Source organism: Macrobrachium nipponense, chromosome 37, assembly GCF_015104395.2.
Source record: "Macrobrachium nipponense isolate FS-2020 chromosome 37, ASM1510439v2, whole genome shotgun sequence".
NCBI lineage: Eukaryota > Metazoa > Arthropoda > Malacostraca > Decapoda > Palaemonidae > Macrobrachium > Macrobrachium nipponense.
Genome location: NC_061097.1, coordinates 40,242,004 through 40,265,624, shown reverse-complemented (window position 1 = coordinate 40,265,624; position 23,621 = coordinate 40,242,004). Strand labels below are relative to the sequence as shown.

Here is a 23,621-nt window from a genome sequence, read left to right as displayed (position 1 = left end):
TTGGATTGGTTGTTAAGGCATTCTAAGACAAAATTAAGGTTATACATAATAATATATAATAAGGATTAACTTAACATTTAAAGGTTAAAAGCTTGATTTGTTCCAAAGGAAGTACTACTAAAAGCTAGAGCCTTTTATTTACAAGTATTCCTCTGCCTGAGCCATTGAAACTTGGTGACAAGTTAATTAACCTTTTTGTTTATTACACTTATAAACAATTATATTGCAATAGACTCCCTGAACACCTGAATTAGCCCTGGTCACTGACCAGCCCGAACTACATCCCCACAAATTTTTCCCACAAAGTGGGTATTTAACTGTCAGCGCTGCAGGTAAAATTTGTCCACATAGTTACCTGTGGTATCCTTGGCAATGCTGCTGCAAATACCGGCCACCAGAGGCCTACTGCCTCAATTGTTATTAGTTTGCCATGTGAGGACGTAGTCCCGCATCAGGCGAACATTTTGGTCTTTAGCCTGACCCCCATTAAATAGATTTGGTTTCTGGATACTAGATTACGACCTTAGCCTTTTATTAACATCTATGCTCCTGGTTTTCTCTACGTTCCATCTGGATTTTGGAATCTCCCTCTTGGCTTTGACTTGATTCAGTATTGGACTATGAGATGGATAAGGTACTCCAGGAAACGTTGTCAGCCAATGTCCCTACTCGTGCTTCTTCTACAGCTGTGAAGTCCGAGCAGTCTGCTGTTGATGTTGGCCTTCATCGGTCCTGTGTATTACTTATAGGAAAGTTTAGTGTAATGTCAGCCAAAGGTTTAGGAATGTAGGGATTGGTCGGTAGAGCAAATGGAAGACTACGTAAAGCACAGGAAATCCTTGGCTTCCAAAGTAAGCGTAGGTTGGGATCAACGGTAGAAGTACAGCCAGTTGGTAGACAAGTCCTAGAAAAAGTGTTGTTTAGGAAGTTAGAGCAAAGGCTATCAGATAGTATGTCTAGTTTATTTTCTAATTTAATGAACAGATTAACTGAAATTAAGGATAGTAGTATTACTGTAAATTATTCTAATCCTTCTCATTCAGCCCCCCTGGCTGTTCCAGAACCAGCCCTAACAGGTGCCGGGGGTCATGGAGATCCGCAAGCGTGGAGCAGGCAGTGTTGGCAGCAGAATTCCCCCTTTCCCCTCAAGTTGTAGGTTGTGAGGTTGATTTAGATTGAGCTCAGACACAGACAAGTAGGGATGACAGCTTAGGCAGTGTGCAGGAGGACAATGTGAAGGGGCAGGTTTCTTCGGGTTCGAGTTCGAGTTCGAGTTCGGTGTTGGTTCATAGTATTACGTGTTCATCGTTGGATCCATTTGAGGTTTTATTTCCTGCTTCGAAGTCTCTGTGACAGAATGCTTCTAAGTTTGTAGGTGGGAGTGTGGATGTGGTTTCGGGGGTGTCGGGTGCTGACATTTTGGATAGTACTCCTTCATTTTTTAAGGTTCCTTTTCCTTTTGTGATTAAGTTTGAGTTATCTTTTGGTGGTGGTAATTCTGGTTTACCAGGGTTTTAATTTGGCTGAGTAGTATACTAATGCTAATTGGTTAGGTTTGTCGCAAGGTTATCAGTTAGACAATGTTTCCATTTTGGTTTTTCCAATATTCTCAATCATGTACTATTTAAGAATTTTGCTGAGTTTACTAATGAGGTTTACCAAGATTTTCAGGGGGAAACATAGTTGGTTTATTTTCTTTCTCTAAAAACATGGCTTCTTCTGCTGCTTCTGATTCTTCCCTTCCCACTTTGCATTTTAAACCTTCTTCTAGGATCCTTACACAATCAGCTTTTTCGGGTCACTATTTGGAGGTCATCTTGGAGTTTTCGCTTGCACAGCCTGTTTCAGTGCTTTTGACGTTAGCATCTTCCATGGGTTAGGTAGTTTCACAAACTTCCAGTTTACATGCTTCTCAGGCAGTTGCAGAACCTTCCGCACAACCGTATTTTCATCCTATGATGGGTATGAGACGTAATGTCTCCGTTGCGGTTCATGCAGGGTCTTCAGTTATAGGCGATTTGATGGGCCATCGTCGAAAGTAACGGTACCGGTTGTATCTTCAATCTCTCCTTTCACTATGGGTTTCACGATGGGTTCCACAGTCCGTAGCATGCCCATAGAGGTACCTTTGAATGCAGCTCTGGTTGGTATGTTCTCCACCTGTCCAACTTCGGCAGTGTGTGCTCTGGTGGTTACTTCGAGTTTTTGTACATGAACTTCCCTGACAGATATATACTTAGCTATAGTCTCCGACGTTCCCGACAGAATTTCAAATCTCGCGGCACACGCGACAGGTAGGTCAGGTGGTCTACCTTACCCGCCGCTGGGTGGCGGATGTACGAACCACTCCCGTAAGCTTGTCAGATTTTTCTCTGTCGCGGGAACGATAACAACTGTTGTCGGTTCCTCTCGATAGTTTTCGATTCTCGCTTGCCTGGAGTTAATTTGGACTTCTTTTGGTGACGTATTCGCTTTGTTTGGCTTGGCATACGCTGATTGTGGACCGGTTGATTTTGAGTTTGATTTTCTTTAACGATGTCTGATCTAGAATCGGTAGTTAAAACTTCGGTGTTGTTTAGGGTTTGCGTGAATGAAGGATGTAAGGTGAGGTTGCCGAAAGCTTCGGTAGACCCCCACACGGTTTGCATGAAATGCAGGGGGAATGATTGTGCGTTTGCTAACCCTTGTAGTGAATGTAAGGGATTGAATGAAGAAGAATATAAGGCTCTCTCTTCTTATGTTAGGAAGTTGGAACGTGATAGAGTGCGTAAGGCTTCCTCTAGAAGTTTCTAGCAGATCTAGAATGAGTGAGTTGGATGTGGATCCTAATAGTACTAACGTAGAATTAGAACCTTCCCAAGTTGCAGCCCCGGCTCCCCGCACCGAAGCCGGAGATTCGCCTTCGGAGGCGGCAGCTCTGAAAGCCAAGAATCGTTCTGTGGATCAGAAGATTCGTCAGTTGGAAGGTAAGGAGAGTGTTAGTGACAGTGCAGTGTCCCCAGTGTTGTGGAGGGTGCGTCTGACCGGCTCCTTAGTGCCTCTAGGCCGAGACCTCTTCCAGATCCCAGTTCAGTGGAGTAGGAAAGTCGAAAGCCGCAGGAGGGCTAGGGAGAGCCCCCACCGGTCAGGCGTCCCCTCGGCAGATCCTGAAGTACGCTCCCAGGCTGCCTCGGATCGCTACAAGAAGGAGCTCCTACGCCAATGCTTCTCCTCTTCGTCGTCTCCCTCTCCGAAGAGAGGTTGGAACTCCCCGGATGCGTCGCGCCCGTTGAAGAGGGCTTGGAAGGCTCCCTGCAGTCCTTTGGCTTCTAGTCCGGAGGTTTTCCCGGAAGAATCGTCGGTGGAGGCGAAGAAACACAAGAAATCCTGTGATCGTTCTTCTTCTCGCGCTCCGCGCTCGGCGCCTGCTTCCGAGGAAGAATTAGAAGATTCTCCTACGAGATACTCGCGGGACTTCAAGCTCAGATCACGGCGCTAGCAGACTCTCTAGCAGTTAGATCACGTAGGAAGAAGGACGTTTCTCTTCCGATCAAGAGATCTAGGCGCCGCTCTTCAGAGGATCGTTCTCCTTCATATGGGGAGGTTTCGTATGAAGGTGGGGGCTCGCGTGAGCGCCCTCGCTCGCAGGGAGCGCCCTCACTCGCGTGAGCGCCCTCGCTCGCCTGGCTCTCTTTCAATTCAAGGCGCCAAACATCGGTAGGACGCTCTATGGAGAAAGAAGTTTTTTCTCCAGATTGGATTCCCCGCTTCCGATAAGCGCACTGCACCTGCTCATCACGCGATTTCTTCAACTCCCTCGCGTGAGACTTCTCCTCAGCAGCCTCAAGATTATAGAAGGCGCCCTTATACAAGTAGGCGTTCTTCTTCCAGATGTCACTCTCCTCGAGTATCGACCGTGACTTCTCTCCTGACAGGCATCTAGAGTCTGGTAGAGTCGTGTGCATGATAGACGGCCTACTGTTATCCGCTCCCCCCGCAAGGTAGGCGCCAAGAGCCTACTGCACATAGCTCTCCTAGTAGGCGCTCGTCTTTTCTTTAAGGCGTCATACTCCTGATTATTCTCCTAAGGGTCAGACCAACAATAGTCTTTCAGCGCCCTTTCTCCGTGTAGGCGCTCTCCCGCTTCTAGGCGCACTTCTCCTGACCGTTTGTCTCTTGGTAGGCACCAGGAATCCCGGAAGCGCCCTTCTCCAAGTAGGCGCTCGTTAGTTTTGAAGCGCCCTTCTCCTGAATGTTACCCTCTTGTTAGACGTCAAGAGTCTCGCAAGCAGCCTTCTCCTAGTAGGCGCATTTCGCCTTCCAGTCGAACTTCCGTTGATCGTACGCAACTGGACAGGTATGGAGAGCCGCGCAAGCGCTCTGCTCTCGATAGGCGCTCTTCTCCTGGCAGCCGCTCGCCCCAGGATAGGTGCATAGAGTATAGTAGGCGCTCGCCTCCTCGTAAGCGCCCTGCGGATGTTTCCGAGAATTCTCGAGTAGGAGCCCATACCTCCTCTTCGGCTGAGATTCCGTATACCTCGAAGAGGGAGTCTCATCGTATACTTCCCAGATCTTCTCATCGTTCTCCAGTGGATGTGAACTCTTCTAAGAGAGGGCGTTCTCCAACCTCTCGCTCAACTCCTGCTAGGATCCCTTCGTCACCTAAGGATCTTCCCGCGCTCTGCCTCGACAAGACGTCCTAGAAGGTTCGGATGAGGAACCGAACACTTCTGCTGCTGTCTCTTCTTACAAGAAGCTTACAGAGCTACTTTTACAAGTTTTTGGGGATTCCCTTACGCCTACGGCTCCTCCTTCTCCTCACTCACTTTTTTCAACGGCGAAGACAGCGAAGAGTTCTTCTTGTGTGAGGATGAAGCCAACTCTTTCTATGAAGAAGGCACTGAGGAGTTTTGGTTCCTGGATGGCTTCCAAAGAAGAAGCGGGGAAAACGATGTTTCGCTTTTCCTCCTTCGAAGTTATCAGGACGCGCTGGTTTCTGGTACGAAACAGGAGAGCCCTTAGGATTGGGTCTACCGTCTTCGGCTGATTCGGATTTTTTCGGCACTGGTAGATTCGACAAGGAGAACTGCCCTTAACTCTGCTAAGACGACTTGGGCAATGAACGAATTGGATCATTTGCTCAAAGGTATGTTTAGAGTGCTAGAAGTATTTAACTTCCTTGATTGGTCGTTGGGAGTCCTAGCCAAGAAAATTGAAGTGCCAGAGTCAATTTCACCAGATGATCTTATGTGTGTTTTGTCTTGTATGGACAAGTCAGTAAGAGACGGAGCGAGTGAAATCGCCTCCCTTTATGGGGCCGGCATCGTGAAGAAGAGGTCGGTTTAACTGTTCCTTCTTAACGAAGTCGGTCTCCCATGCTCAGAGGTCTTCTTTGCTGTTTGCTCCTCTGTCTACTCAGTTGTTCCCGAAACATCGAGTGCAGGACATTTCGAGGTCACTTTCGGCCAAGAAAACCTCGCCCTTCCTTTCCTACCAAGGCTAAGAAGGAAAAGGCAAGTGTTCGAGAACCCTTTCGAGGGGCATCTTCATCAAGAACCTCTACGTTTTAGAGGTCGTAGACCTTCAAGAAGGGGTAAGACTTTCGCCAAGTCTGTTAAAGACCCCCAAATAACTTGCAAGTCCTTCAAACAACGGTGGGCGCCAAGACTCTTAGGAGTTTTGCAGAAGTCTGGGCCCAAAAAGGGGCGGATCCTTGGACCCTTTCTATTTTGAGGAGAGGTTACCTCATCCCTTTCCGTCGAAAGACCTCCCTTACGACCATCGCCCAAGGGAACTGACGGCCAGGTACAGAGACCCCATCATGAATCAAGCTCTCCATCTAGCAGTAGATCAGATGCTGGAGAAGGGGGCTATCGAACTAGTGACAGACCATCATTCATCGGGCTTCTACAACCGCCTTTTCCTAGTTCCGAAGTCCTCAGGGGGATGGAGACCGGTGTTGGATGTAAGCGCCCTGAACTTCTTCGTAGAAAAGAAGAAGTTCACGATGGAAACGCCTTCATCAGTGCTGGCAGCGCTTCGTCCAGGGGACTGGATGGTTTCCTTGGATTTTCAGGACGCTTACTTCCACGTACCGATCCATCCTTCCTCGAGGAAGTTTCTCAGATTCATGATGGGGGGGAAAATTTTTCAGTTCAGGGCTCTGTGTTTCGCCGGTCTCGACGGACCCTCAAGTGTTCACGGGATTTTGAGGAATGTGGCTCAATGGCTTCATTTGAAAGGGGTGAGGATATCCATGTACCTCGACGATTGGCTAATAAGGGCCAATTCAGAAGATCGTTGTTTGAAGGACTTACAAGTAACTTTAGAATTGACGAAGGCTTTGGGACTTCTCGTCAATTTCAAGAAGTCATCACTAATTCCCGAGCAAGAGTGTGTGTATCTCGGGATACAGATGAACTCTCTGAGTTTTCGGGCTTTTCCCTCGCAGGAAAGGATAGCCCGAGGATTCGAGAGAGTAACAACCTTCTTAGGGAAAGAGTATGCACAGTGAGGGAGTGGATGAGTTCTGCTGGGGACACTCTCCTCTCTGGAGCAATTCGTTTCCCTAGGAAGGTTGCACCTGAGACCGCTCCAATTCTTTCTTCATCGGAATTGGAGTCGTCGTTCTCAGGATTTGACGTTCTCCCTGTCGTTATCCCAGGACATCAAGAAACATCTCTTATGGTGGGACAGATCCCAACCTCTTTGCGAAGGGACTGTCTCTTCAATCACAGACCCCCAACCTGGTGTTGTTCTCCGACGCGTCGGACATGGGTGGGGTGCAACTCTGGGAACCAACGAAGTGTCAGGTACCTGGGTGGGGGACCAGGTAGCCTGGCACATCAACAGAAAGGAGTTGATGGCTGTGTGGTTGGCTCTGAAGGCTTTCGAGCCCAAAGTCAGAAGATCGGTAGTGCAGGTCAACGCGGACAACACTACAGCTCTGGCATACATCAGGAAACAGGGGGGGACGCATTCCTTCTCCCTGTACGAGACAGCAAGAGACCTTCTTCTGTGGGGCAGAAGAAAGATCAAGAAAAAGCTTCTCACCAGGTTCGTGCAGGGAGAAAGGAATGTAAGAGCAGATCTCCTCAGCAGGAAAGATCAGGTCCTTCCCACAGAGTGGACCCTTCATCTGGATGTATGCCAGAGCCTGTGGAAGTTATGGGGCAGGCCACACATAGACCTCTTTGCCACGTCAAAGAACAAGAGGCTGGATCCTTACTGCTCTCCGATATCGGATCCAGAGGCAGTAGCAATAGATGCTCTTCTTCTAGACTGGAACGGACTCGACGTCTACGCGTTTCCCCCCTTCAGATCCTGGGGCTAACTATCAAGAAGTTCGTAGAGTCCGATTCAACTAGAATGACCTTAATCGCTCCCTTTTGGCCGGCCCAAGAATGGTTCACAGAGGTACTGGAATGGTTGGTGGACCTTCCAAGATCGCTCCCGCTAAGGAGCGATCTACTCAGACAACCCCACTTCGACAGGTACCACAAAAATCTCCTCGCTCTCAGTCTGACTGGTTTCAGACTGTCCAAAGTTTGGTCAGAGCGAAAGGCTTTTCAGCAGCAGCTGCTAAAGCAATCGCAAGAGCGAGGAGACCTTCCACCTTGCGTGTATACCAGTCAAAGTGGGATGTCTTCAGACGTTGTTGCAAGAGGAAGAACATTTCCTCTTCCAGTACCTCTGTGACCCAAATTGCGGATTTCCTTATTTTCCTCAAAGAAGAATGTCATCTGGTTGTGTCAACTATTAAGGGATACCGCAGTATGTTGGCGGCGGTATTTCGGCATAGAGGCTTAAATATATCCGATGATAAGGACCTGCATGATCTTATTAGATCATTTGAAACCATTAAGCGTCCTCATGTAGTTACCCGAACTGGAATCTAGACGTAGTCCTACAATTCCTTGGATCGTCTAGATTCGAACCTCCTGGCTTAGCCTCTTTCAAGGACTTGACGAAGAAGGCTATCTTCCTTTTGGCCCTAGCTACAGCTAAAAGAGTGAGTGAGCTCCAGCTATTGAGGGCAATGTAGGGTTTAAGGAAGATTCTATGGTATGTTCGTTTCTTCCAAGTTTTCCTTGCAAAGAATAGAAAACCCATCACGCCCTTGGCCCAGGAGCTTTGAAGTTCGTAGTTTATCTTTCTAGTAGGGGAAGAGCCTGAAAGAACTCTTTGCCCTATGAGAATTATGAAGTATTTCCTTAAGAGGAAGGAACAACTTAAGGCTAATCAAGATGTACTTTGGTGCTCCGTAAAGGACCCCACTCGGCCCATGTCGAAGAATGCTCTTTCCTTTTTTCTGAGAAGCCTTATTACAGAGGCACATGTTGCCTGTAAGGAAGATCAGTTTAGACTACTGAAAGTGAAAGCTCACGAGGTGAGAGCCATCGCAACTTCGCTTGCATTCAGAAAAAATATGTCTGTGCGGAACTTGATGGAGGCGACTTTTTGGAGATGCCAATCGGTTTTCGCAAACCACTACAGTGATGTAAAAATCACATATGATAAATGCTTCGCCTTGGGTCCTTTCGTATCGGCGGATTCGGTGCTGGGCAGGGAGCTGAAACTTATCCTGTGTAAATTTTTTATATGTTACCCTATATTTTATATTGTTGTTTTTTGGTTGTCTGAAAGAGGTTGCAGGAGGCACCTCTTTTTGTCGTAATATTAACCCTTTGTATTTTGGTTAGGTGGTCTGGTGGGTTTTGGCTCCTTGCAGAGGTAGTGGTAAGGATCTGTTAGTAAGCGGACAAGGTCCCTCTAACAGCATCCGACTTGGATTCTACCACAATAGGGGATCACATATCCCAGTGGTAGATCCGAGAGTCTTTCAGCATCAGGTCACGTCCTAGCTGTAGCTCTCCAGGCAATGCAGACTCAGAGATAGTATCTATGAAGTCTTCATCCTGAAAAGGTGAGAACCAAGGTTTTTATATCCTACAACATTAGTTGTTTCCCGTCTTACCTGTATTATTGAGCTGTCTCTTACCCTCCACCAAGGGTGCCAATCAGCTAAGTATATATCTGTCAGGGAAGTTCATGTACAAAAATGATATTGTTAAACTACAATAAAGTTTTGTACATACTTACCTGGCACGATCTATACGATTAATGGCCCACACCCAGCCTCCCCTCAGGAGACAGGTGGAAGAGAAAATCTGACAAGCTTACGGGAGTGGTTCGTACATCCGCCACCCAGCGGCGGGTAAGGTAGACCACCTGACCTACCTGTCGCGTGTGCCGCGAGATTTGAAATTCTGTCGGGAACGTCGGAGACTATAGCTAAGTATATATCTGCCAGGTAAGTATGTACAAAACTTTATTGTAGTTTAACAATATCATGTTGCTTCTTCCCTTTTCCCTCCTTCTTCAACTTCCCTCTCAACTTTCCCTGGGTGTTTGTCTCTTCTGCCATCTAAGGTGTGCAATGTTGGTTCTGATTTGGTTCTGGGCTATCTGGGGGTACTTGCTCCCCCTCCATTTATCAATCAATGTGATGTCTGCTCCGGATACACGTCCAGGTGGTTTTTTGGTTCAGCCAGGTGTTGCGGCTTCTCCGCTCTTGGGTGCGGGTGTTGTTTGCCCAGGTACGGTAGGCTCAGGTGTTACGTCATTGTCGCTAAGTGGTGTGAGGTTTGCGCAGTTGATTGCGGCTGGCTCAACTGTTGCGTTATTGTCCGTAATTGGTGCGGGGTTTGCGCAACCGATGTGGCGGGATCACAAAAACAAGTAACCTCCCCACATAAACTTAACCTGTCTGGCTATCAAACCCACCCTCAATCACACTTTCCACTTAACACTAAAAAACACAGCAGGACAATTGCCCCAATACCTACATACAGAACAAAAACACAAACAGGTACTCACCGCTGGCTTCTGATACCTAGGACTAGGCTGTGCTGTCGTCCACTGGATATAGGCTATAGGCTAGCCAACACACAACCACCGCCGACAACCAAACACAAATCAACCACCCGGGACCCAACCCCACAAAACTAAATAACCCAACGACTAAATGCAGATGAACACCAACCGCCTGAAAAAACACGACAACCACACGACTTACAGCAGTACAACAACCCGCCAAAACCAACCCTGCCCCAACCACCACTAACAGACACCGAAAATGGCACCACCAACCTTCTTAACCTCCCACAAACCGGACAGACACACGCCAACAACTTCACAACCCCAAAATCTATCAAATAACACACAAACAACGAAACACCAAAGGAAAAAACTGCTGCCAAAACCAACACTGACTTGACCAGACACCTCACTGTTACAACTCTCGTAACAGACTTCCATTGACTACCTACAGAGTGCCACAACAGACATGCTTCCGACCGCCATCTAACCACTCCCATTCATTCTTCCACCAATCTCTCTCTCTCTCTCTCACACAACCTTTGTAGATGTTGTCAAATATAAACTAAAATTACTCCTCCATATTACCTCCCCCATTACATTTGACAACATCTCCTTACACTCACAACATCCACACTAAATTGCCTTTCGCAACACCCAAGGATGCTCAGATGCAGGTCCCCTGGATCTTGTTTGAGGACCATCATACTCTCTTTCAGTTACATCGCCATTCACTTCTTTCAAACTCCCATTATCTCCCTCACTACCATCCTCCCAAATTCCATTCACTACTTCACCGATGTCTTCCAACTCTGGTTCCAACATCTCCCCTATTTCGGCCACCAAACCACTCAGTTCATCCATACTTCTGTCAAACTCCTGCAAAGACTTATCCATCCTATCAACCACCTCCTCACTATTCAGTTTCCTTCTCACTGAAGTCTTACTTGTCCCTGTCAACTCAAACCCACATACACACAAGTATCATTCATTGCCCCAAAGTCATCCGTAGCACACGCTTTATCAACCGTTTGCACCCTACACCAACCCCTTTACCATGCCGTTCACGCTTTTCCCTTCCACTTCCTCTCTCCACACTCTTCTGTTTTCTTCCATACTCAACCAACACCAACTGTCGATCTCCCAGACCAATTTGTTCACCAACAGTCGGCTCATACTTATTCACCCTCAACCACTCACTCATCGCATTCTCCCGAACATAGTGTGGTAAATTCCTTCCCTCCCTTACGGGAGCTGGTTATGGTGTGCCCTAACCTCATCCAGTCCCCCACCTACTCGCATTTCCCAAAACATAACTCAATCCATCGGTCCCACTTCCAAAATCTCAAAAGGCCCTTCAAATTTCTCCCTTACTTTATTCACATTCATTCTTCCCATCTCAACACCTCTTTCAACACCTTATCCCCAATCTTAAAACTCTCAAACCTTTCACTCGCTTTCTTCCACAAATCCCGATCACCTTCTGACAGACCCAACCGCGGTCTGACAATCCTTTCAAAATTCAACACATATTTACAAGGAGACATACCTATACTTCTTCTGCAGTGTGGCATTATATACCCAAACTGCACGTCCTACATACATAATCCCAATCCTTGTCGCTCTTACTCATCATTCGCAAAAAATCTCAGTCATCGTCCTAACAGTCCTTTCAGCCAACCCATTCGCACTGGGCATATACGGAGTAGAATACACATGCACAATACCCCATTCCTTCAACATTTCTTCAAATTCCCATCCCACAAACTCAGGTCCATTATCACTCAACATTTTTGCCGGCTTACACACACACATTGGCAACATCACTTGACCCACCATTCGTGCAACAGTTTCACTCCTCTTATCTTTGATGGAACCACATAAGCAAATTTACTCATGTGATCCACCATCACAATCATCCCCACGTGTCCTCTCGCAGTCCTGGGCAAAGAAACACAATCAATCACAAGCATTTCAAACGGCTCTTTCATCTGCAATCGCAACACAGGTGGACTTGCATGCACACTCTGATACTTTCCCCTCTGACAGTCTTCACACGTGACACCACATCCACACAAATCTTACTCAACCCAGGAGCATACAATCTCTCTCTCATGCATTCCCACAACTTATTTTTCCATATGCCCAAACCAACCGATCATGCACCACCAACACATACTCACAGCTGACTCAACAGAAAACACTGGCATATACTTCCTTGTCATACACCCTTCCTGATGCAAAAAGTACACTATGTTTTTTGCACACCACAAAACGTTTAGCAACCCTCTTATATTTCCAACTCACATGGCCAGTCTTCCACACGCACTCCTCCCAAAACACATTGTCGCAACACACTTATCTCCAGGCACTTATTTTGCATTTCCTCAATCTCTTCCTCACTCAACAGATCATTCTCACTACCTAGCAATATCAATCATACCCACAAAGTTTGTTGCTACAAACACATTACCATCTTGAATCCTAGCTACTTGCCTGCCCCCCTTTCTAAGAATTCCATTTCCTACATCTACGTCTATATCGTGGATCCTCAAAAAATCTATCCCTATTAAAAAACAAGATGGCATATCATTTTCCTCCTATGACTATAAAGTTATGCATTACTTCAAGATCCCCCAACCTAACTTTAACCGTACCTCTTCCCATACTAAACACTTCCTTGTCCCAACCCATGTATTCTCACACTTGTAGACTGCCTTTTCACTTCCCAATCACATCTCTCTAGTTCACTCACCACTGACCCAACTCACCAAGGAAACTTGTGCCCCTGTGTCAACCAAACTACAATACTCACTATCATTTACTTGGACAAACGTCACCATTTTCCCTCGAGTCCCATGCATACACACATTCACTACCACGTCCACCTGGTTATCCACATCACAATCCTCCTCATCACATTCATCCTCAGCTAACTCCCCATTTCCACAATTCTGACTCAGATCCCCTTCACAGTCCCTTTTTGTAACCAACCAATTACAACCACGTTCCCCGCACTGAATCATCAAAACCCCACGTTCATTACCTGTACTCACCCTTCCTCGATATTCAACCGTCTGTCCCATCCAAAATACAACAACACTTTTATTCCAAACAACTCAGCTACTGCTGACAACAATTCATGCAACACTTCTCCTTGCCCACCTTGTTCCTCCGCACATGCCACTTCCTTCTGCACATCACTCATCAACTTCTCTCGCAACTCATTCACACTACCGGGTACCTCTTCAACCAGACCCTTACCTTCCAAGTTTTCAATGCTGAAAACAAAACATTCACACATTCTGTCATTCCCTTCAAACCTCTCTTTTACAACCAACCCTCAGTACCATATTCGGATCCCAGTCACTTTTCACAACACCACTGTCCTTACCATGCATCCTAGACATCGTATCAGCAATCACATTTTTACTCCCCGGCACATATTCTAAGCCAAAATCAAACTCCATCAAATCCATCAATTGTCCTCGCAATCCTAGCATTCACACTTTCCTTCTTGATCATATAAACTAACGGCCGATGATCTGTCCTTATGACAAATTTTACCCCATACAAAAACATTTCATACATTCAACTTACCTGTCAGATATATACGTAGCTATCGACTCCGTCGTCCCCGACAGAAATTCGAATTTCGCGGCACACGGCTACAGGTAGGTCAGGTGATCTACCCGGCCTGCCAGCTGGGTGGCAGGACTAGGAACCATCCCCGTTTTCTAATCAGATTCTCTCTGTCGCTGGGAAGGTAAACATATGTTTGCTTCCCTCCTGATTTGATTTTCGTGTTTCATCGCCATCGATCTTTCTGGGCCGACTTTTACAGGGAAGTACTGGATCGGTGGTTTGGCATACGTTTTTAATAATAACTTTTTTAATGAATTAACTTTGAAGTTTTCAAAGAATAGAGGATGTGTAACTACCGAAGTTTTCGGTAGACAATTACATAGTTTGCAAGAAAGGGAAATATAAATATTTATTCATTGATAAAGTGTAATAAATGTTAGAATTTGATTGAGGAAAATAAGGTAACTTCCTATTTGAGGAAGTCAGAAAAACATAGAACTAGATAGGCTTTCTTTAGAAGCTTTAATAGCCCTCGTTCTGACAAGCAGTTAGAATATTAACAGTACTAGTAGTGTTGTTTCCTCATCACCTTCTTACTTCACAGAAACTACAAATTCATTTGCAATTTGAAGATAAAGGAATGTAGCTCAAGATACGAGCTATTATAAGATAAGAAGTGATTATAGTGTTCCCCATTGCAATAGAGGGTGCGTCTGATCGGCTCTGTCTCGCTCCCAGGCCTAGACCTCTTCCAAGCTCCCTGGCCCGGAGGAGAAGGAAAGTCGAAAGCCGTACGGAGGTTATGGAGAACCCCCACCGATCAGGCGTCCCCTCGGCAGGTTCTGTAGGACGTCCCAGACTGCCAGGGATAGCCATTGGAAAGGCATCCTAATTCAATGTGTTCCCCTTATTATTATCGTCTTGACGAATAAGGAGAAGAAACATTCAACGGCGTAGATTAAATGAAGATGCAAGATAATCTCGTCTGGCTATCGGAACCTCAGAAGAGACGGAGAAAGGAAGACATCATTCGATAACAGTTGCGGTAGAGGCATTGCCCTATCCGGGTTCGTTCCCCCGTACAGTTGGACGGGGGGGGGGCTCTATCCCATGGGGGTTTGAAATAGTTTTTTCAATAAATTCCTCATCGGTACATGTATATGAAAATATATCTATTCTGAGAAGAACGAATTAGATATTAAAGAATATTTGTTGATCGAATGAATTATATGGATCTCGTTTAGTGATTACACATATATATATAACTTTTAAGCTTCTAGCTCCTTGGGCATGAAGCTCCGGTAACGAGGCTCAATGCGGAAACAAGGCGCAAAGCGCCTGAAACGAGGCACAAAGCACCTGAAGGGCCTGAATATAGGCGCAAAGCGCCTGAAGCACTATGAATCAAGATCTTCATCGGAAATGGAAGTCCTTCTCATTCAGAAGAAAGGGAGGGCTATGTCGAAAATGGAAGTATTGTCGAATTCTAAGCAAGAACAAATGTACAAGAGATCGGAACCTTCCGCACACAGAACCTTCCGCACAAGCGGAACCTTCCAGAAGGCGGAAGATTCCAGATTCGATTGACCTTCCAGACGTACAGAACTTTCCAGGCGAGGATCGCCTTTCAGATGCTCGGAACTGCCAACAAGGGAAAACTTTCCAAGGGCGATACGTCTGCTAGGATCCAGGAGTGTTCCGATCACGATACTCCTCCCAGGCGCCAGGAGTATTCGGAACGCGATACTCCTGCCAAGCACCAGGAGTATTCCGACGAGCACGATACTCCTTCCAGGCGCCAGGAGTATTCTGAACTTAATACTCCTCCCAGGCGCCAGGAGTATTCCGAAGCTATACTCCCCCTTCCCCCCCCCCAGGCGCCAGGAGTATTCTGAATTTAATACTCCTCCCAGGCGCCAGGAGTATTCTGAACAAGATGCGCCTACTAGAAGCCAGGAGTATTCGAGGCGCTCTGCGCCTGCCAAGCGCCAGGAGTATTCCGAGCACGATACTCCTCCCGGGCGCCAGGAGTATTCGGAGCGCGATACTCCTGCCAGGCGCCAGGAGTATTCCGAGGACGAGGAGTAGTACGATCGCGATACTCCTCCCAGGCGCCAGGAGTATTCGGAACGCGATACTCCTGCCAGGCGCCAGGAGTATTCCGAGGACGAGGAGTAGTACGATCGCGATACTCCTCCCAGGCGCCAGGAGTATTCTAGGCAAGATACTCCTGATTAGCGCCAGGCACTTTCTCCTACAAGAAGAGCCTGACAACCGCCAAGAGTCCTCCAGGCGAAAGGTGAAAGACATTCGAGGCTTCTCCTGATAGGGACGGGAGTTGTCGCACAGGCGGCCGTTGCCCTTGTCAGGATCGTCTTAATGCAATAAAGGCAAGAGCAAGTTCGGCTTTTTCCAGGCAGGGACTCAAGATGTAGCACAGGCTGCCGTAGCCCTTGTCAGGCTAGAGTCGGTACTGCTAAAAGCCCTTCACCTTTCGAAAGGAAGCGCTCTCCTCCGGTTGCTCAATCTTGTCCCAACTTGAGGAATGGAAGATAGAGCAGAATTGTGAGAATTAGTTCAGTATTAGTAAGAGGATATTAAAATCATCCTCCTTCTAAAAAATAATGCAACCAACCATTTACAGAAAGAGGGGCAATCGTTTGGAAGTTGAACATGATTCGTACGAGCTCTCATTCATTGATTAGAGGCTCTTCCAGATAAGAAAGGCGTAAAATACGGACTTATCTCCAAGATAATAAAAGCTGGAGAGATTCTCTTCGATCCTCGGTTGTCATTTGCGATCTCTTTCGACTAATACTCATTCGGGATTATTGACGAAATGAACGAAGAGAGTAAGATTTCCATTCAAACTCTGCATGTCGGAAAGGAAAGAGTGTCGTAGAAGGCTTGCTGTATACGACTACTGAATGACAAGTCATATACGCATACCATAGTTGCCTTTCTGGTTCGCTACGGAATTATCTATATCCTTACAGGATTTTCCTAGTAAGGACTTCGCTTAAAAGGTTTGTTACGACAATACCTACTCAACTTCGGTATTTAACAAAGGTTGTTTGGCTTAAATTTGCATTATTGAGAGCTTTCTTAAACTCGAGAATAATTTTATTATATCCATTCATTGAAGGGAGTAACTGGCAACTCAGAATGAATGCAGCCAGGCAGTGAACGAGACGGCTGTAATTGTGAGCCAATCTAGTACCATCCGGTTCTCGGGCGTGAACGGTTGGTTACATCTTTCTCTCCCTAAGGGAATCGAACATGCTTCCACGGTATAGTCCCCCACTACAATCAGGGTGACTTAATCACGAATTGAGGGGAGTTTTATTTTTAGGCAAACATGAATAACATCGTATTCGTTTTGCTAAGGATATCTCTCTGCCTCGGCGAGGAAAGAATGTAGTAGGAAATTCACCTTAAGATAACGATACGGTTAAGCCTCATGCACACACCGTGGTTAATTACAGCGTTCCTACTATCCTTACAAGAGTTTCCTAGATGAATGCTGTTTACCACAATGTGACGGTATTATAAAGGATTTTAATTCGGCAGAGCACGATTTAACATTTATTGGAAAGAGTTGTCAGACCCTGCGGAAAGTATTCACAGATCTCTTCGCAAGGCAGAAGATGAACGAGCTTCTTATAGATTGCTTCCTTTTCCTCGAAACAAGAGAGGTAGCAAGATACGCCATCTTTATTTTAAATAGGGGAATAAACTTTAGTCTTTTTTCCCCTAGTTATATATATTCTTAACACATATTAAAATAAATGGGCGTCAAAGGAAGAAGATGAATGCATCATTTTGGCAATAAAAAGGTTGGATTCACAGAGGTCACGTTCTTCTTTCAGCATGTGTCGGAAGGTTTTTTCTAAGAGAGTAGAGATTTTATCGGAATCTATTATAAATATTGGACCTGAAAAACCTATTCACTCTGAGTCTGTCTGCGTGCAGACTGACCAGAAGTAAATATGAATGAGAGGATTTTTCAAGGGAAGCTTGATAATTCCTTTAAATATGTTAAAGACATAGAGTGGCTGCAGATCGTGCTAGATAGAAAGGGGAAACTGTCCTCTTCCGATACCTCTGTGAACCACATAATGGTTTTCTTCCCTTTAAGAGGGAAGAATCACCTTGGTATTTTATGCTATCAATGAACACAGTAAAAAGATATACTCTGTCTAGACAAAGAGTATTAGAGATAGTAGAGAATTAAGATCTTCGGGATCTTATACAATACCTCTATACGATAAGAGTAAGAGTCTTATACTTAGAATGGGATCCTAATTTGGGCCTCAGATTCCGTGTTCCGACAAGATGGAACTGCTCCTAATCAAATGTTTCTCTTGGTCCTAAACGATCAAAAGGACAAGTGAAATTTTGGGCTTTAGAATCTGGAATCAAAGTCTATGAAGACTCGGCAATGGGTTCTGGCCAGCATAGTATGTTTGGCAAAAGAACTAAAGCCTTTTATTCCTGGATCAACGCTTTCAGATAGAGGTTTCGTTGTCCGGGTAATGTAGTGACATTGTCATCTACAGAAGAAGACAAGGTTTAAACGTTTAATGATAGAGTCTGGAACGCGAGGAGGGCTCAAACTACTTCCCAAAAGGTTCAGAGAGATACATTCAAGAGCTAGAAATCAGGGAGTCTACCAATTTCAGCTCAGAATCTTCTTTAAAATTCCCAAGCTCCTTCCCTTCCTTCGGGCAAGGATAGGGAAGCTTCTGCAACGAGAAAACTCATCAACATGTAGGAGGAGAACTCGTTAGCAACGGAAGTATGTAATAAGGATCCTCCTCGGAGGAAGACTTGTCTCTCGGACTTTGAGATTTCCTATCGTCTACTGGATGTAGCTGACTAAATTTTGATGAATGTGCAGGAGCAATTAGCGTCTTTGGTAAGAGTACTTTCTAAAGAGCCTACTCGTAATAAGGATGGACAGGCTTCCGATTAAGAGATCCAAATACCGATCTTCTGTCGGGGCGCGACGAACCCTACAGGGGAGTTGTCGCACAAGCGGCCATCTCTGGGGGGAGCGATGCGTTAGGCAGGCGAGACGTAGGGAAAGGAAGTAACTCCTGCCAAGCGTCTGCGCCAACTAGGAGCCAGGCGCCAAGTAGGCGCAAAGAGCTGGCTTTACTGTAGATCGTTCTAGGCCCAGATCTTCATCCAAGCACAAGAGCCAACTGGAGAAGAGAGAACTCCTGATAGGAGTATAGCGCCCGCTAAGCGCAATATACTTGCCATTCGAAAGGCGCATTCCATGGGGAGCGATACTCCTACCATGCCACAGGAGTATTCGGAACTAGATGCGCCTTCCATAGGTCAGGAGTATTCGGGAAGAGATACTCCTGCTAGGCGCCTTGAGTACTCTGACCTCGATACTCCTCCCAGGAGCCAGGAGTATTCTAGACTTTTTACTCCTAAACAAGCGCAGGGAGTATTCTGAGCTTAATACTCCTAACAGGCGCCAGAGTATTTGGAGCGAGAGCGCCTTCCAGACGGCAGGAGTATTCGAAGAGTTTTACGACTTGTCTGGCGCCAGGAGTATTCGAATAGTTTTACGACTGTCAGGCGCCAGGAGTATTCCAAACAGGATACTCCTCGCGCCAGCCAGGCGCAAGCCAGGCGCTAGGCTTCATCCAGATGAGATCCAGTCAAAGAAAGTCTAGTCCTTCTTTGAACATGGTGATCTCTAAAGCACTTCATAAGTGACTTGATGATACCTTCAAACAGCTGAGAATTTAAAAGCTCATGAAGTGCGAGCTTTTGCAAATTCTTGTTCTTTTCGTAACAATATGTCAGGAAGACATATTAGCTTTAACATATGAGAGATGCAACTATGTGTTGACTGCTCATTACACGAAGGACTTCAAGTTAACCTACGAGAGATCCTTCTCTCTTGGTTTATACGTATCAGCGGATACGTTGCTGGGATAAGGAGCCGACACTGATCCTTTAATAATGAGTTGAATTTATTTTAACTCAGTGATTTTTTTTTTGAGGTTTGAAAGGAGTTTGGGGGATAACTCTTTTTCAATTTAGCGCGAACCCTCATGTTAGGAACAGGTGATCGGGATCGGTGTTGCGCTCCTTAGTTATGCCAATAGGCATAGGCATGTTGTCATATAAGCGGATTAGCATCCATTGACAAATGCCAATTAGGCTCGACCGAGTAAGTGGATAAGACCCCATCGGTAGACCCACAAGAACTCTTGGCCACAGATCACTATCTTGCTAAGGCTCTTGAGATGAAGCAGACTCCTATGCAATAGCTAGGAAGTCAACCCTTCGTCTAGAAACACAGAGGAACCAAGGTCTATAAATACCTACAACATATGTTGTTTACCTGTCTAGTCAGTAGTTAGCTGTCTCTTGCCCTCCACCAAAGGGTGTCAATCAGCTATGTATATATCTGAAAGGTAAGTTGAATGTATGAAAATGATATTGTTATGATACAATAAAGTTTCATACATACTTACCTGGCAGATATATACAATTGAAGACCCACCCAGCCTCCCCGCAGGAGACAGGTGGAAGAGAGAATCTGATTAGAAAACGGGGATGGTTCCTAGTCCTGCCACCCAGCGGCAGGCCGGTAGATCACCTGACCTACCTGTAGCGTGTGCCGCGAAATTCGAATTTCTGTCGGGGACGACGGAGTCGATAGCTATGTATATATCTGCCAGGTAAGTATGTATGAAACTTTATTGTATCATAACAATATCATCTTTCAACGCTTTCACACAAAACCTTATTGCCGCAAGCTCCTTCTCAACCACCGAATACTTAAGCTCTGCTTTATTAAAAGCTTTACTCACATACGCAATCACTCTCAATTGTCCCTCCCCATTCACCTCTTGCATCTGCACCAAGCATCCTCCCATACTAAACTTACTAGCATCAGCATACAACTCAAGCTTACTGGCATCCTCACTGTAGTCCGGAAAAGCCAAGGTGACGTCCCTAGCAGCCTCCTCTTTCAATCTCTCAAATGCTCCCACCATTCGCTCATCCCACCTCAGTTTAGTACAATTTTTCTTCCCGGTCCATTCAGTCAACGGCTTCCCTATACCCGAACAATCCCTAACGAACTTCCTCCCGAACTCAATCAAACCCAAAAAACCCTTTAACTCCCGCACGGTCCGGGGACGTGGAAACTCCTTTACTTTTTCCACAAACTTTTCACTCTTCCTTACACCACTCGCACTCACCTTATGACCAAGAAATTCCACTTCCCCAGCCAACCACGTACACTCTCCAACTTCACTTTCACTCCAACCTCTTCCAAACCGTTCCAACACCTTCTCAAGCAGTTCCACATTCTCCTCAACAGTCTCACTTGCAATTCAAAACGTCATCTATAAACACAGTCACCTTCCTTCTATCAAAACCAGCCAAAACTACATTCATCGCCCTCTGGAAGGCAGCAGGCGCATTAGCCAATCCAAAACTTAACCTCTTGAATTGATAGTGGCAGCTACCACTCGAAAAAGCCGTAACATGCCTGCTCCCTTCCTCAAGAGGCATCTGTCTTACCAAATCCAATTTTGTGAACACTCTCATCCCATGCATCTTATATACATAATCAGACACCACATTCATCGGGAATCGCTCCTTCACAGTCACTTCATTCACCTTCTGTAATCCCACACACATCCTCAAACTCCCATCTGTCTTGCGTACTGGGACTATGGGACTATTCCAAGCACTCTCATCCTCTCGATCACTCCCACTCTCTCAAGTTCCTCACATGTTCCTCAATCTCTCGGGCAATAGGCGCAGAAAAGTGTCGGGGACGCTGATATATGGGGGTATGTCATTCAAAACTATCTTGAATTCTGGAAGCTTAGATCCCTGAAATCCTCTGTCACCGACTCAACGCACCCGCCTATCCCACAACATCTGCATCAACCGCTCCCTCTCGTCATCACCAACATTTTTCATCCACCTCAATTCTTTCTCTCAACTCATCATACTTCCACTCATCACTTTTTTTCATGCTACCTGTCATCACCCGCCGCACCCTAACATATCTTTCGTCATCCACATCCACCAACGTATACAACAACCCCACACAATCACCCTCACAAATACCCCGCACTCGCTTTTTCCTAACACTCGGCAATGAGGCCACAAAAACCCGAGGATTCTCCATATCCAAAATCCCATCGTACACATACACACTCGCTCTTACCAACTTGTTCGCATCCACACCCTCAAACCACATATGCACACTTGTCACCTTTGACAATCCCAAGACTATCGGGCCACGCAACTTTCACACTAACAACTTCTCCAACTTCTCGCGGCACTTTTACACTCTCTTTCGCAACCAACGGCACTCCCTTCCATATTTTACTGCTTACTCCTCCATTCCCATCCAAGTACAACTCTCCATGTACATTCCCCTTCCTATGGCAACTCAATCATATTCCTGCTCGGATGGACCACCATCCCACACTTCTTCAGAACCTTATCCTAACACATATCATACTTATCACTCCTTCCCTCGATCACACAAAAGTCACCTTCATCCATCACATACCCCTTCGATTTCTACATTTTCACGCAACATTCCCACCACAGGCATACCCAAATTTCCTATTCCATCGTACCTCCCCTTTTACATTTCCTAATTTCACACTCACTCCGCAACTTGTCACATCCATTCTTAAAAAGAACACTGACACTGCAGCCAGTATCAATCAAAGCAACCAAACACACCCCTTTGCACCTCACTTTTACACTCATACATTCATGAGCTCTTCCTCCAAACCCTTTTTCATGCAACAATCCTTCACGCACATGCATCACTCTTACTGACCGCACACCAGAGGACCCACCCAACTGAATCCCCTTTGTACCTAGTTTCCCGAACTCCCAACCTGACTCATCCTCTTTCGCCTACACACACTCGCCACATGACCTTCCATTCCACATTCAACACATTTTGCCCGCTGTTCCTTACACATCCTAGCATAATGCCCATTCTTCCCGCAAACCTCAGTCACACGAGTACCTCGACATCCACTTGCTATATGCCCTACTTGCCCACACCTGTAACACTTAACATCCCTATCCTTCTTACACTCGCTCACTAAATGCCCTTTTGTTCATGAAACTTACCTGACAGATATATATATAGCTGTATTCTCCGAAGTCCGACAGAATTTCAAAATTCGCGGCACACGCAGTGGGCGGCCAGGTGGTAGTACCCATTCCCGCCGCTGGGAGGCGGATATCAGGAACTATTCCCATTTTCTATTCATATTTTTTCTGTCGCCGGTCGGTAAACAACTGTTTTACAGACCTCCGCCTAGGATTTTGAAACTTCATTAGCCGCTTAAGTATCCTAATTATTCTTTCAATTATTGACTTGGATTTGTGGCTAGGCATACGCTATCGTAAATTTTTTCATTGCATTTGATGTCTGAAGCTAGTTAGCCTAGTTTCAGACTTTGTTGTCTGCATGGGGTAGGGTGAGGCTACCGGAACTTTCGGTAGACACTCGCTTAGTATATATGACGTTTACATGTTTTCTTTGCATAAGTTCAATGTAATTAGTGTAATGTGTGACTTACGGAAGAAGTAGGATTATGTACGCATTTTAGAGCGTGTTTAGAATTCAGGAGTTTTCCTCCACAGTAAACAGAAGTTAGAAATAATGAACCTTCTAACCTCCTGTAGATTTTATTTTGCCTAACCCTGTGGTATGGCTTACGGGCCTAGAAGAAGTGTCTGCTAGAGGATTACATCAAGTAAATCTTAGACTAAAGTGCTCGCTCTCCAATCAGTGTTGTGAAGTGTAGTGCCCCCTTGTGTTGTGGAGGGGGCGTCAGATCGGACCCCATAATGCCTCTAGGCCTGGACCTCTGTCGGACTCCCGACTCAGGGAGAGGGCATGTCGAAAGCCGCAAGAGGGTGGTTACGGGGGCTCCCCACCGATCTGGCGTCCCTTCGGCAGGACCTGTTGACGCTTCCCAGGCTGCTAAAGATCGTGCACGTGCACGAATCTTGAAGGATTGCTTCTCGTCCTCCGAGGCGTCCTCCCCGCGCAAGGGTTGGAGCTCTCGGAAGGACTCGCGCCCTCTAAGAAGCTTTAGAGAAGAGGACGCTTCACGTCCTCTCTCTCGTTAGGAGGAACGTCAGATCGG

General features: G+C 46.1%; 1 protein-coding gene across 1 annotated transcript in view; it reads left to right on the top strand.

The window, feature by feature from the left end:
* Positions 1–23,621, top strand: part of LOC135209176 (uncharacterized) — a 94,264-nt gene that overhangs the window by 4,924 nt on the left and 65,719 nt on the right.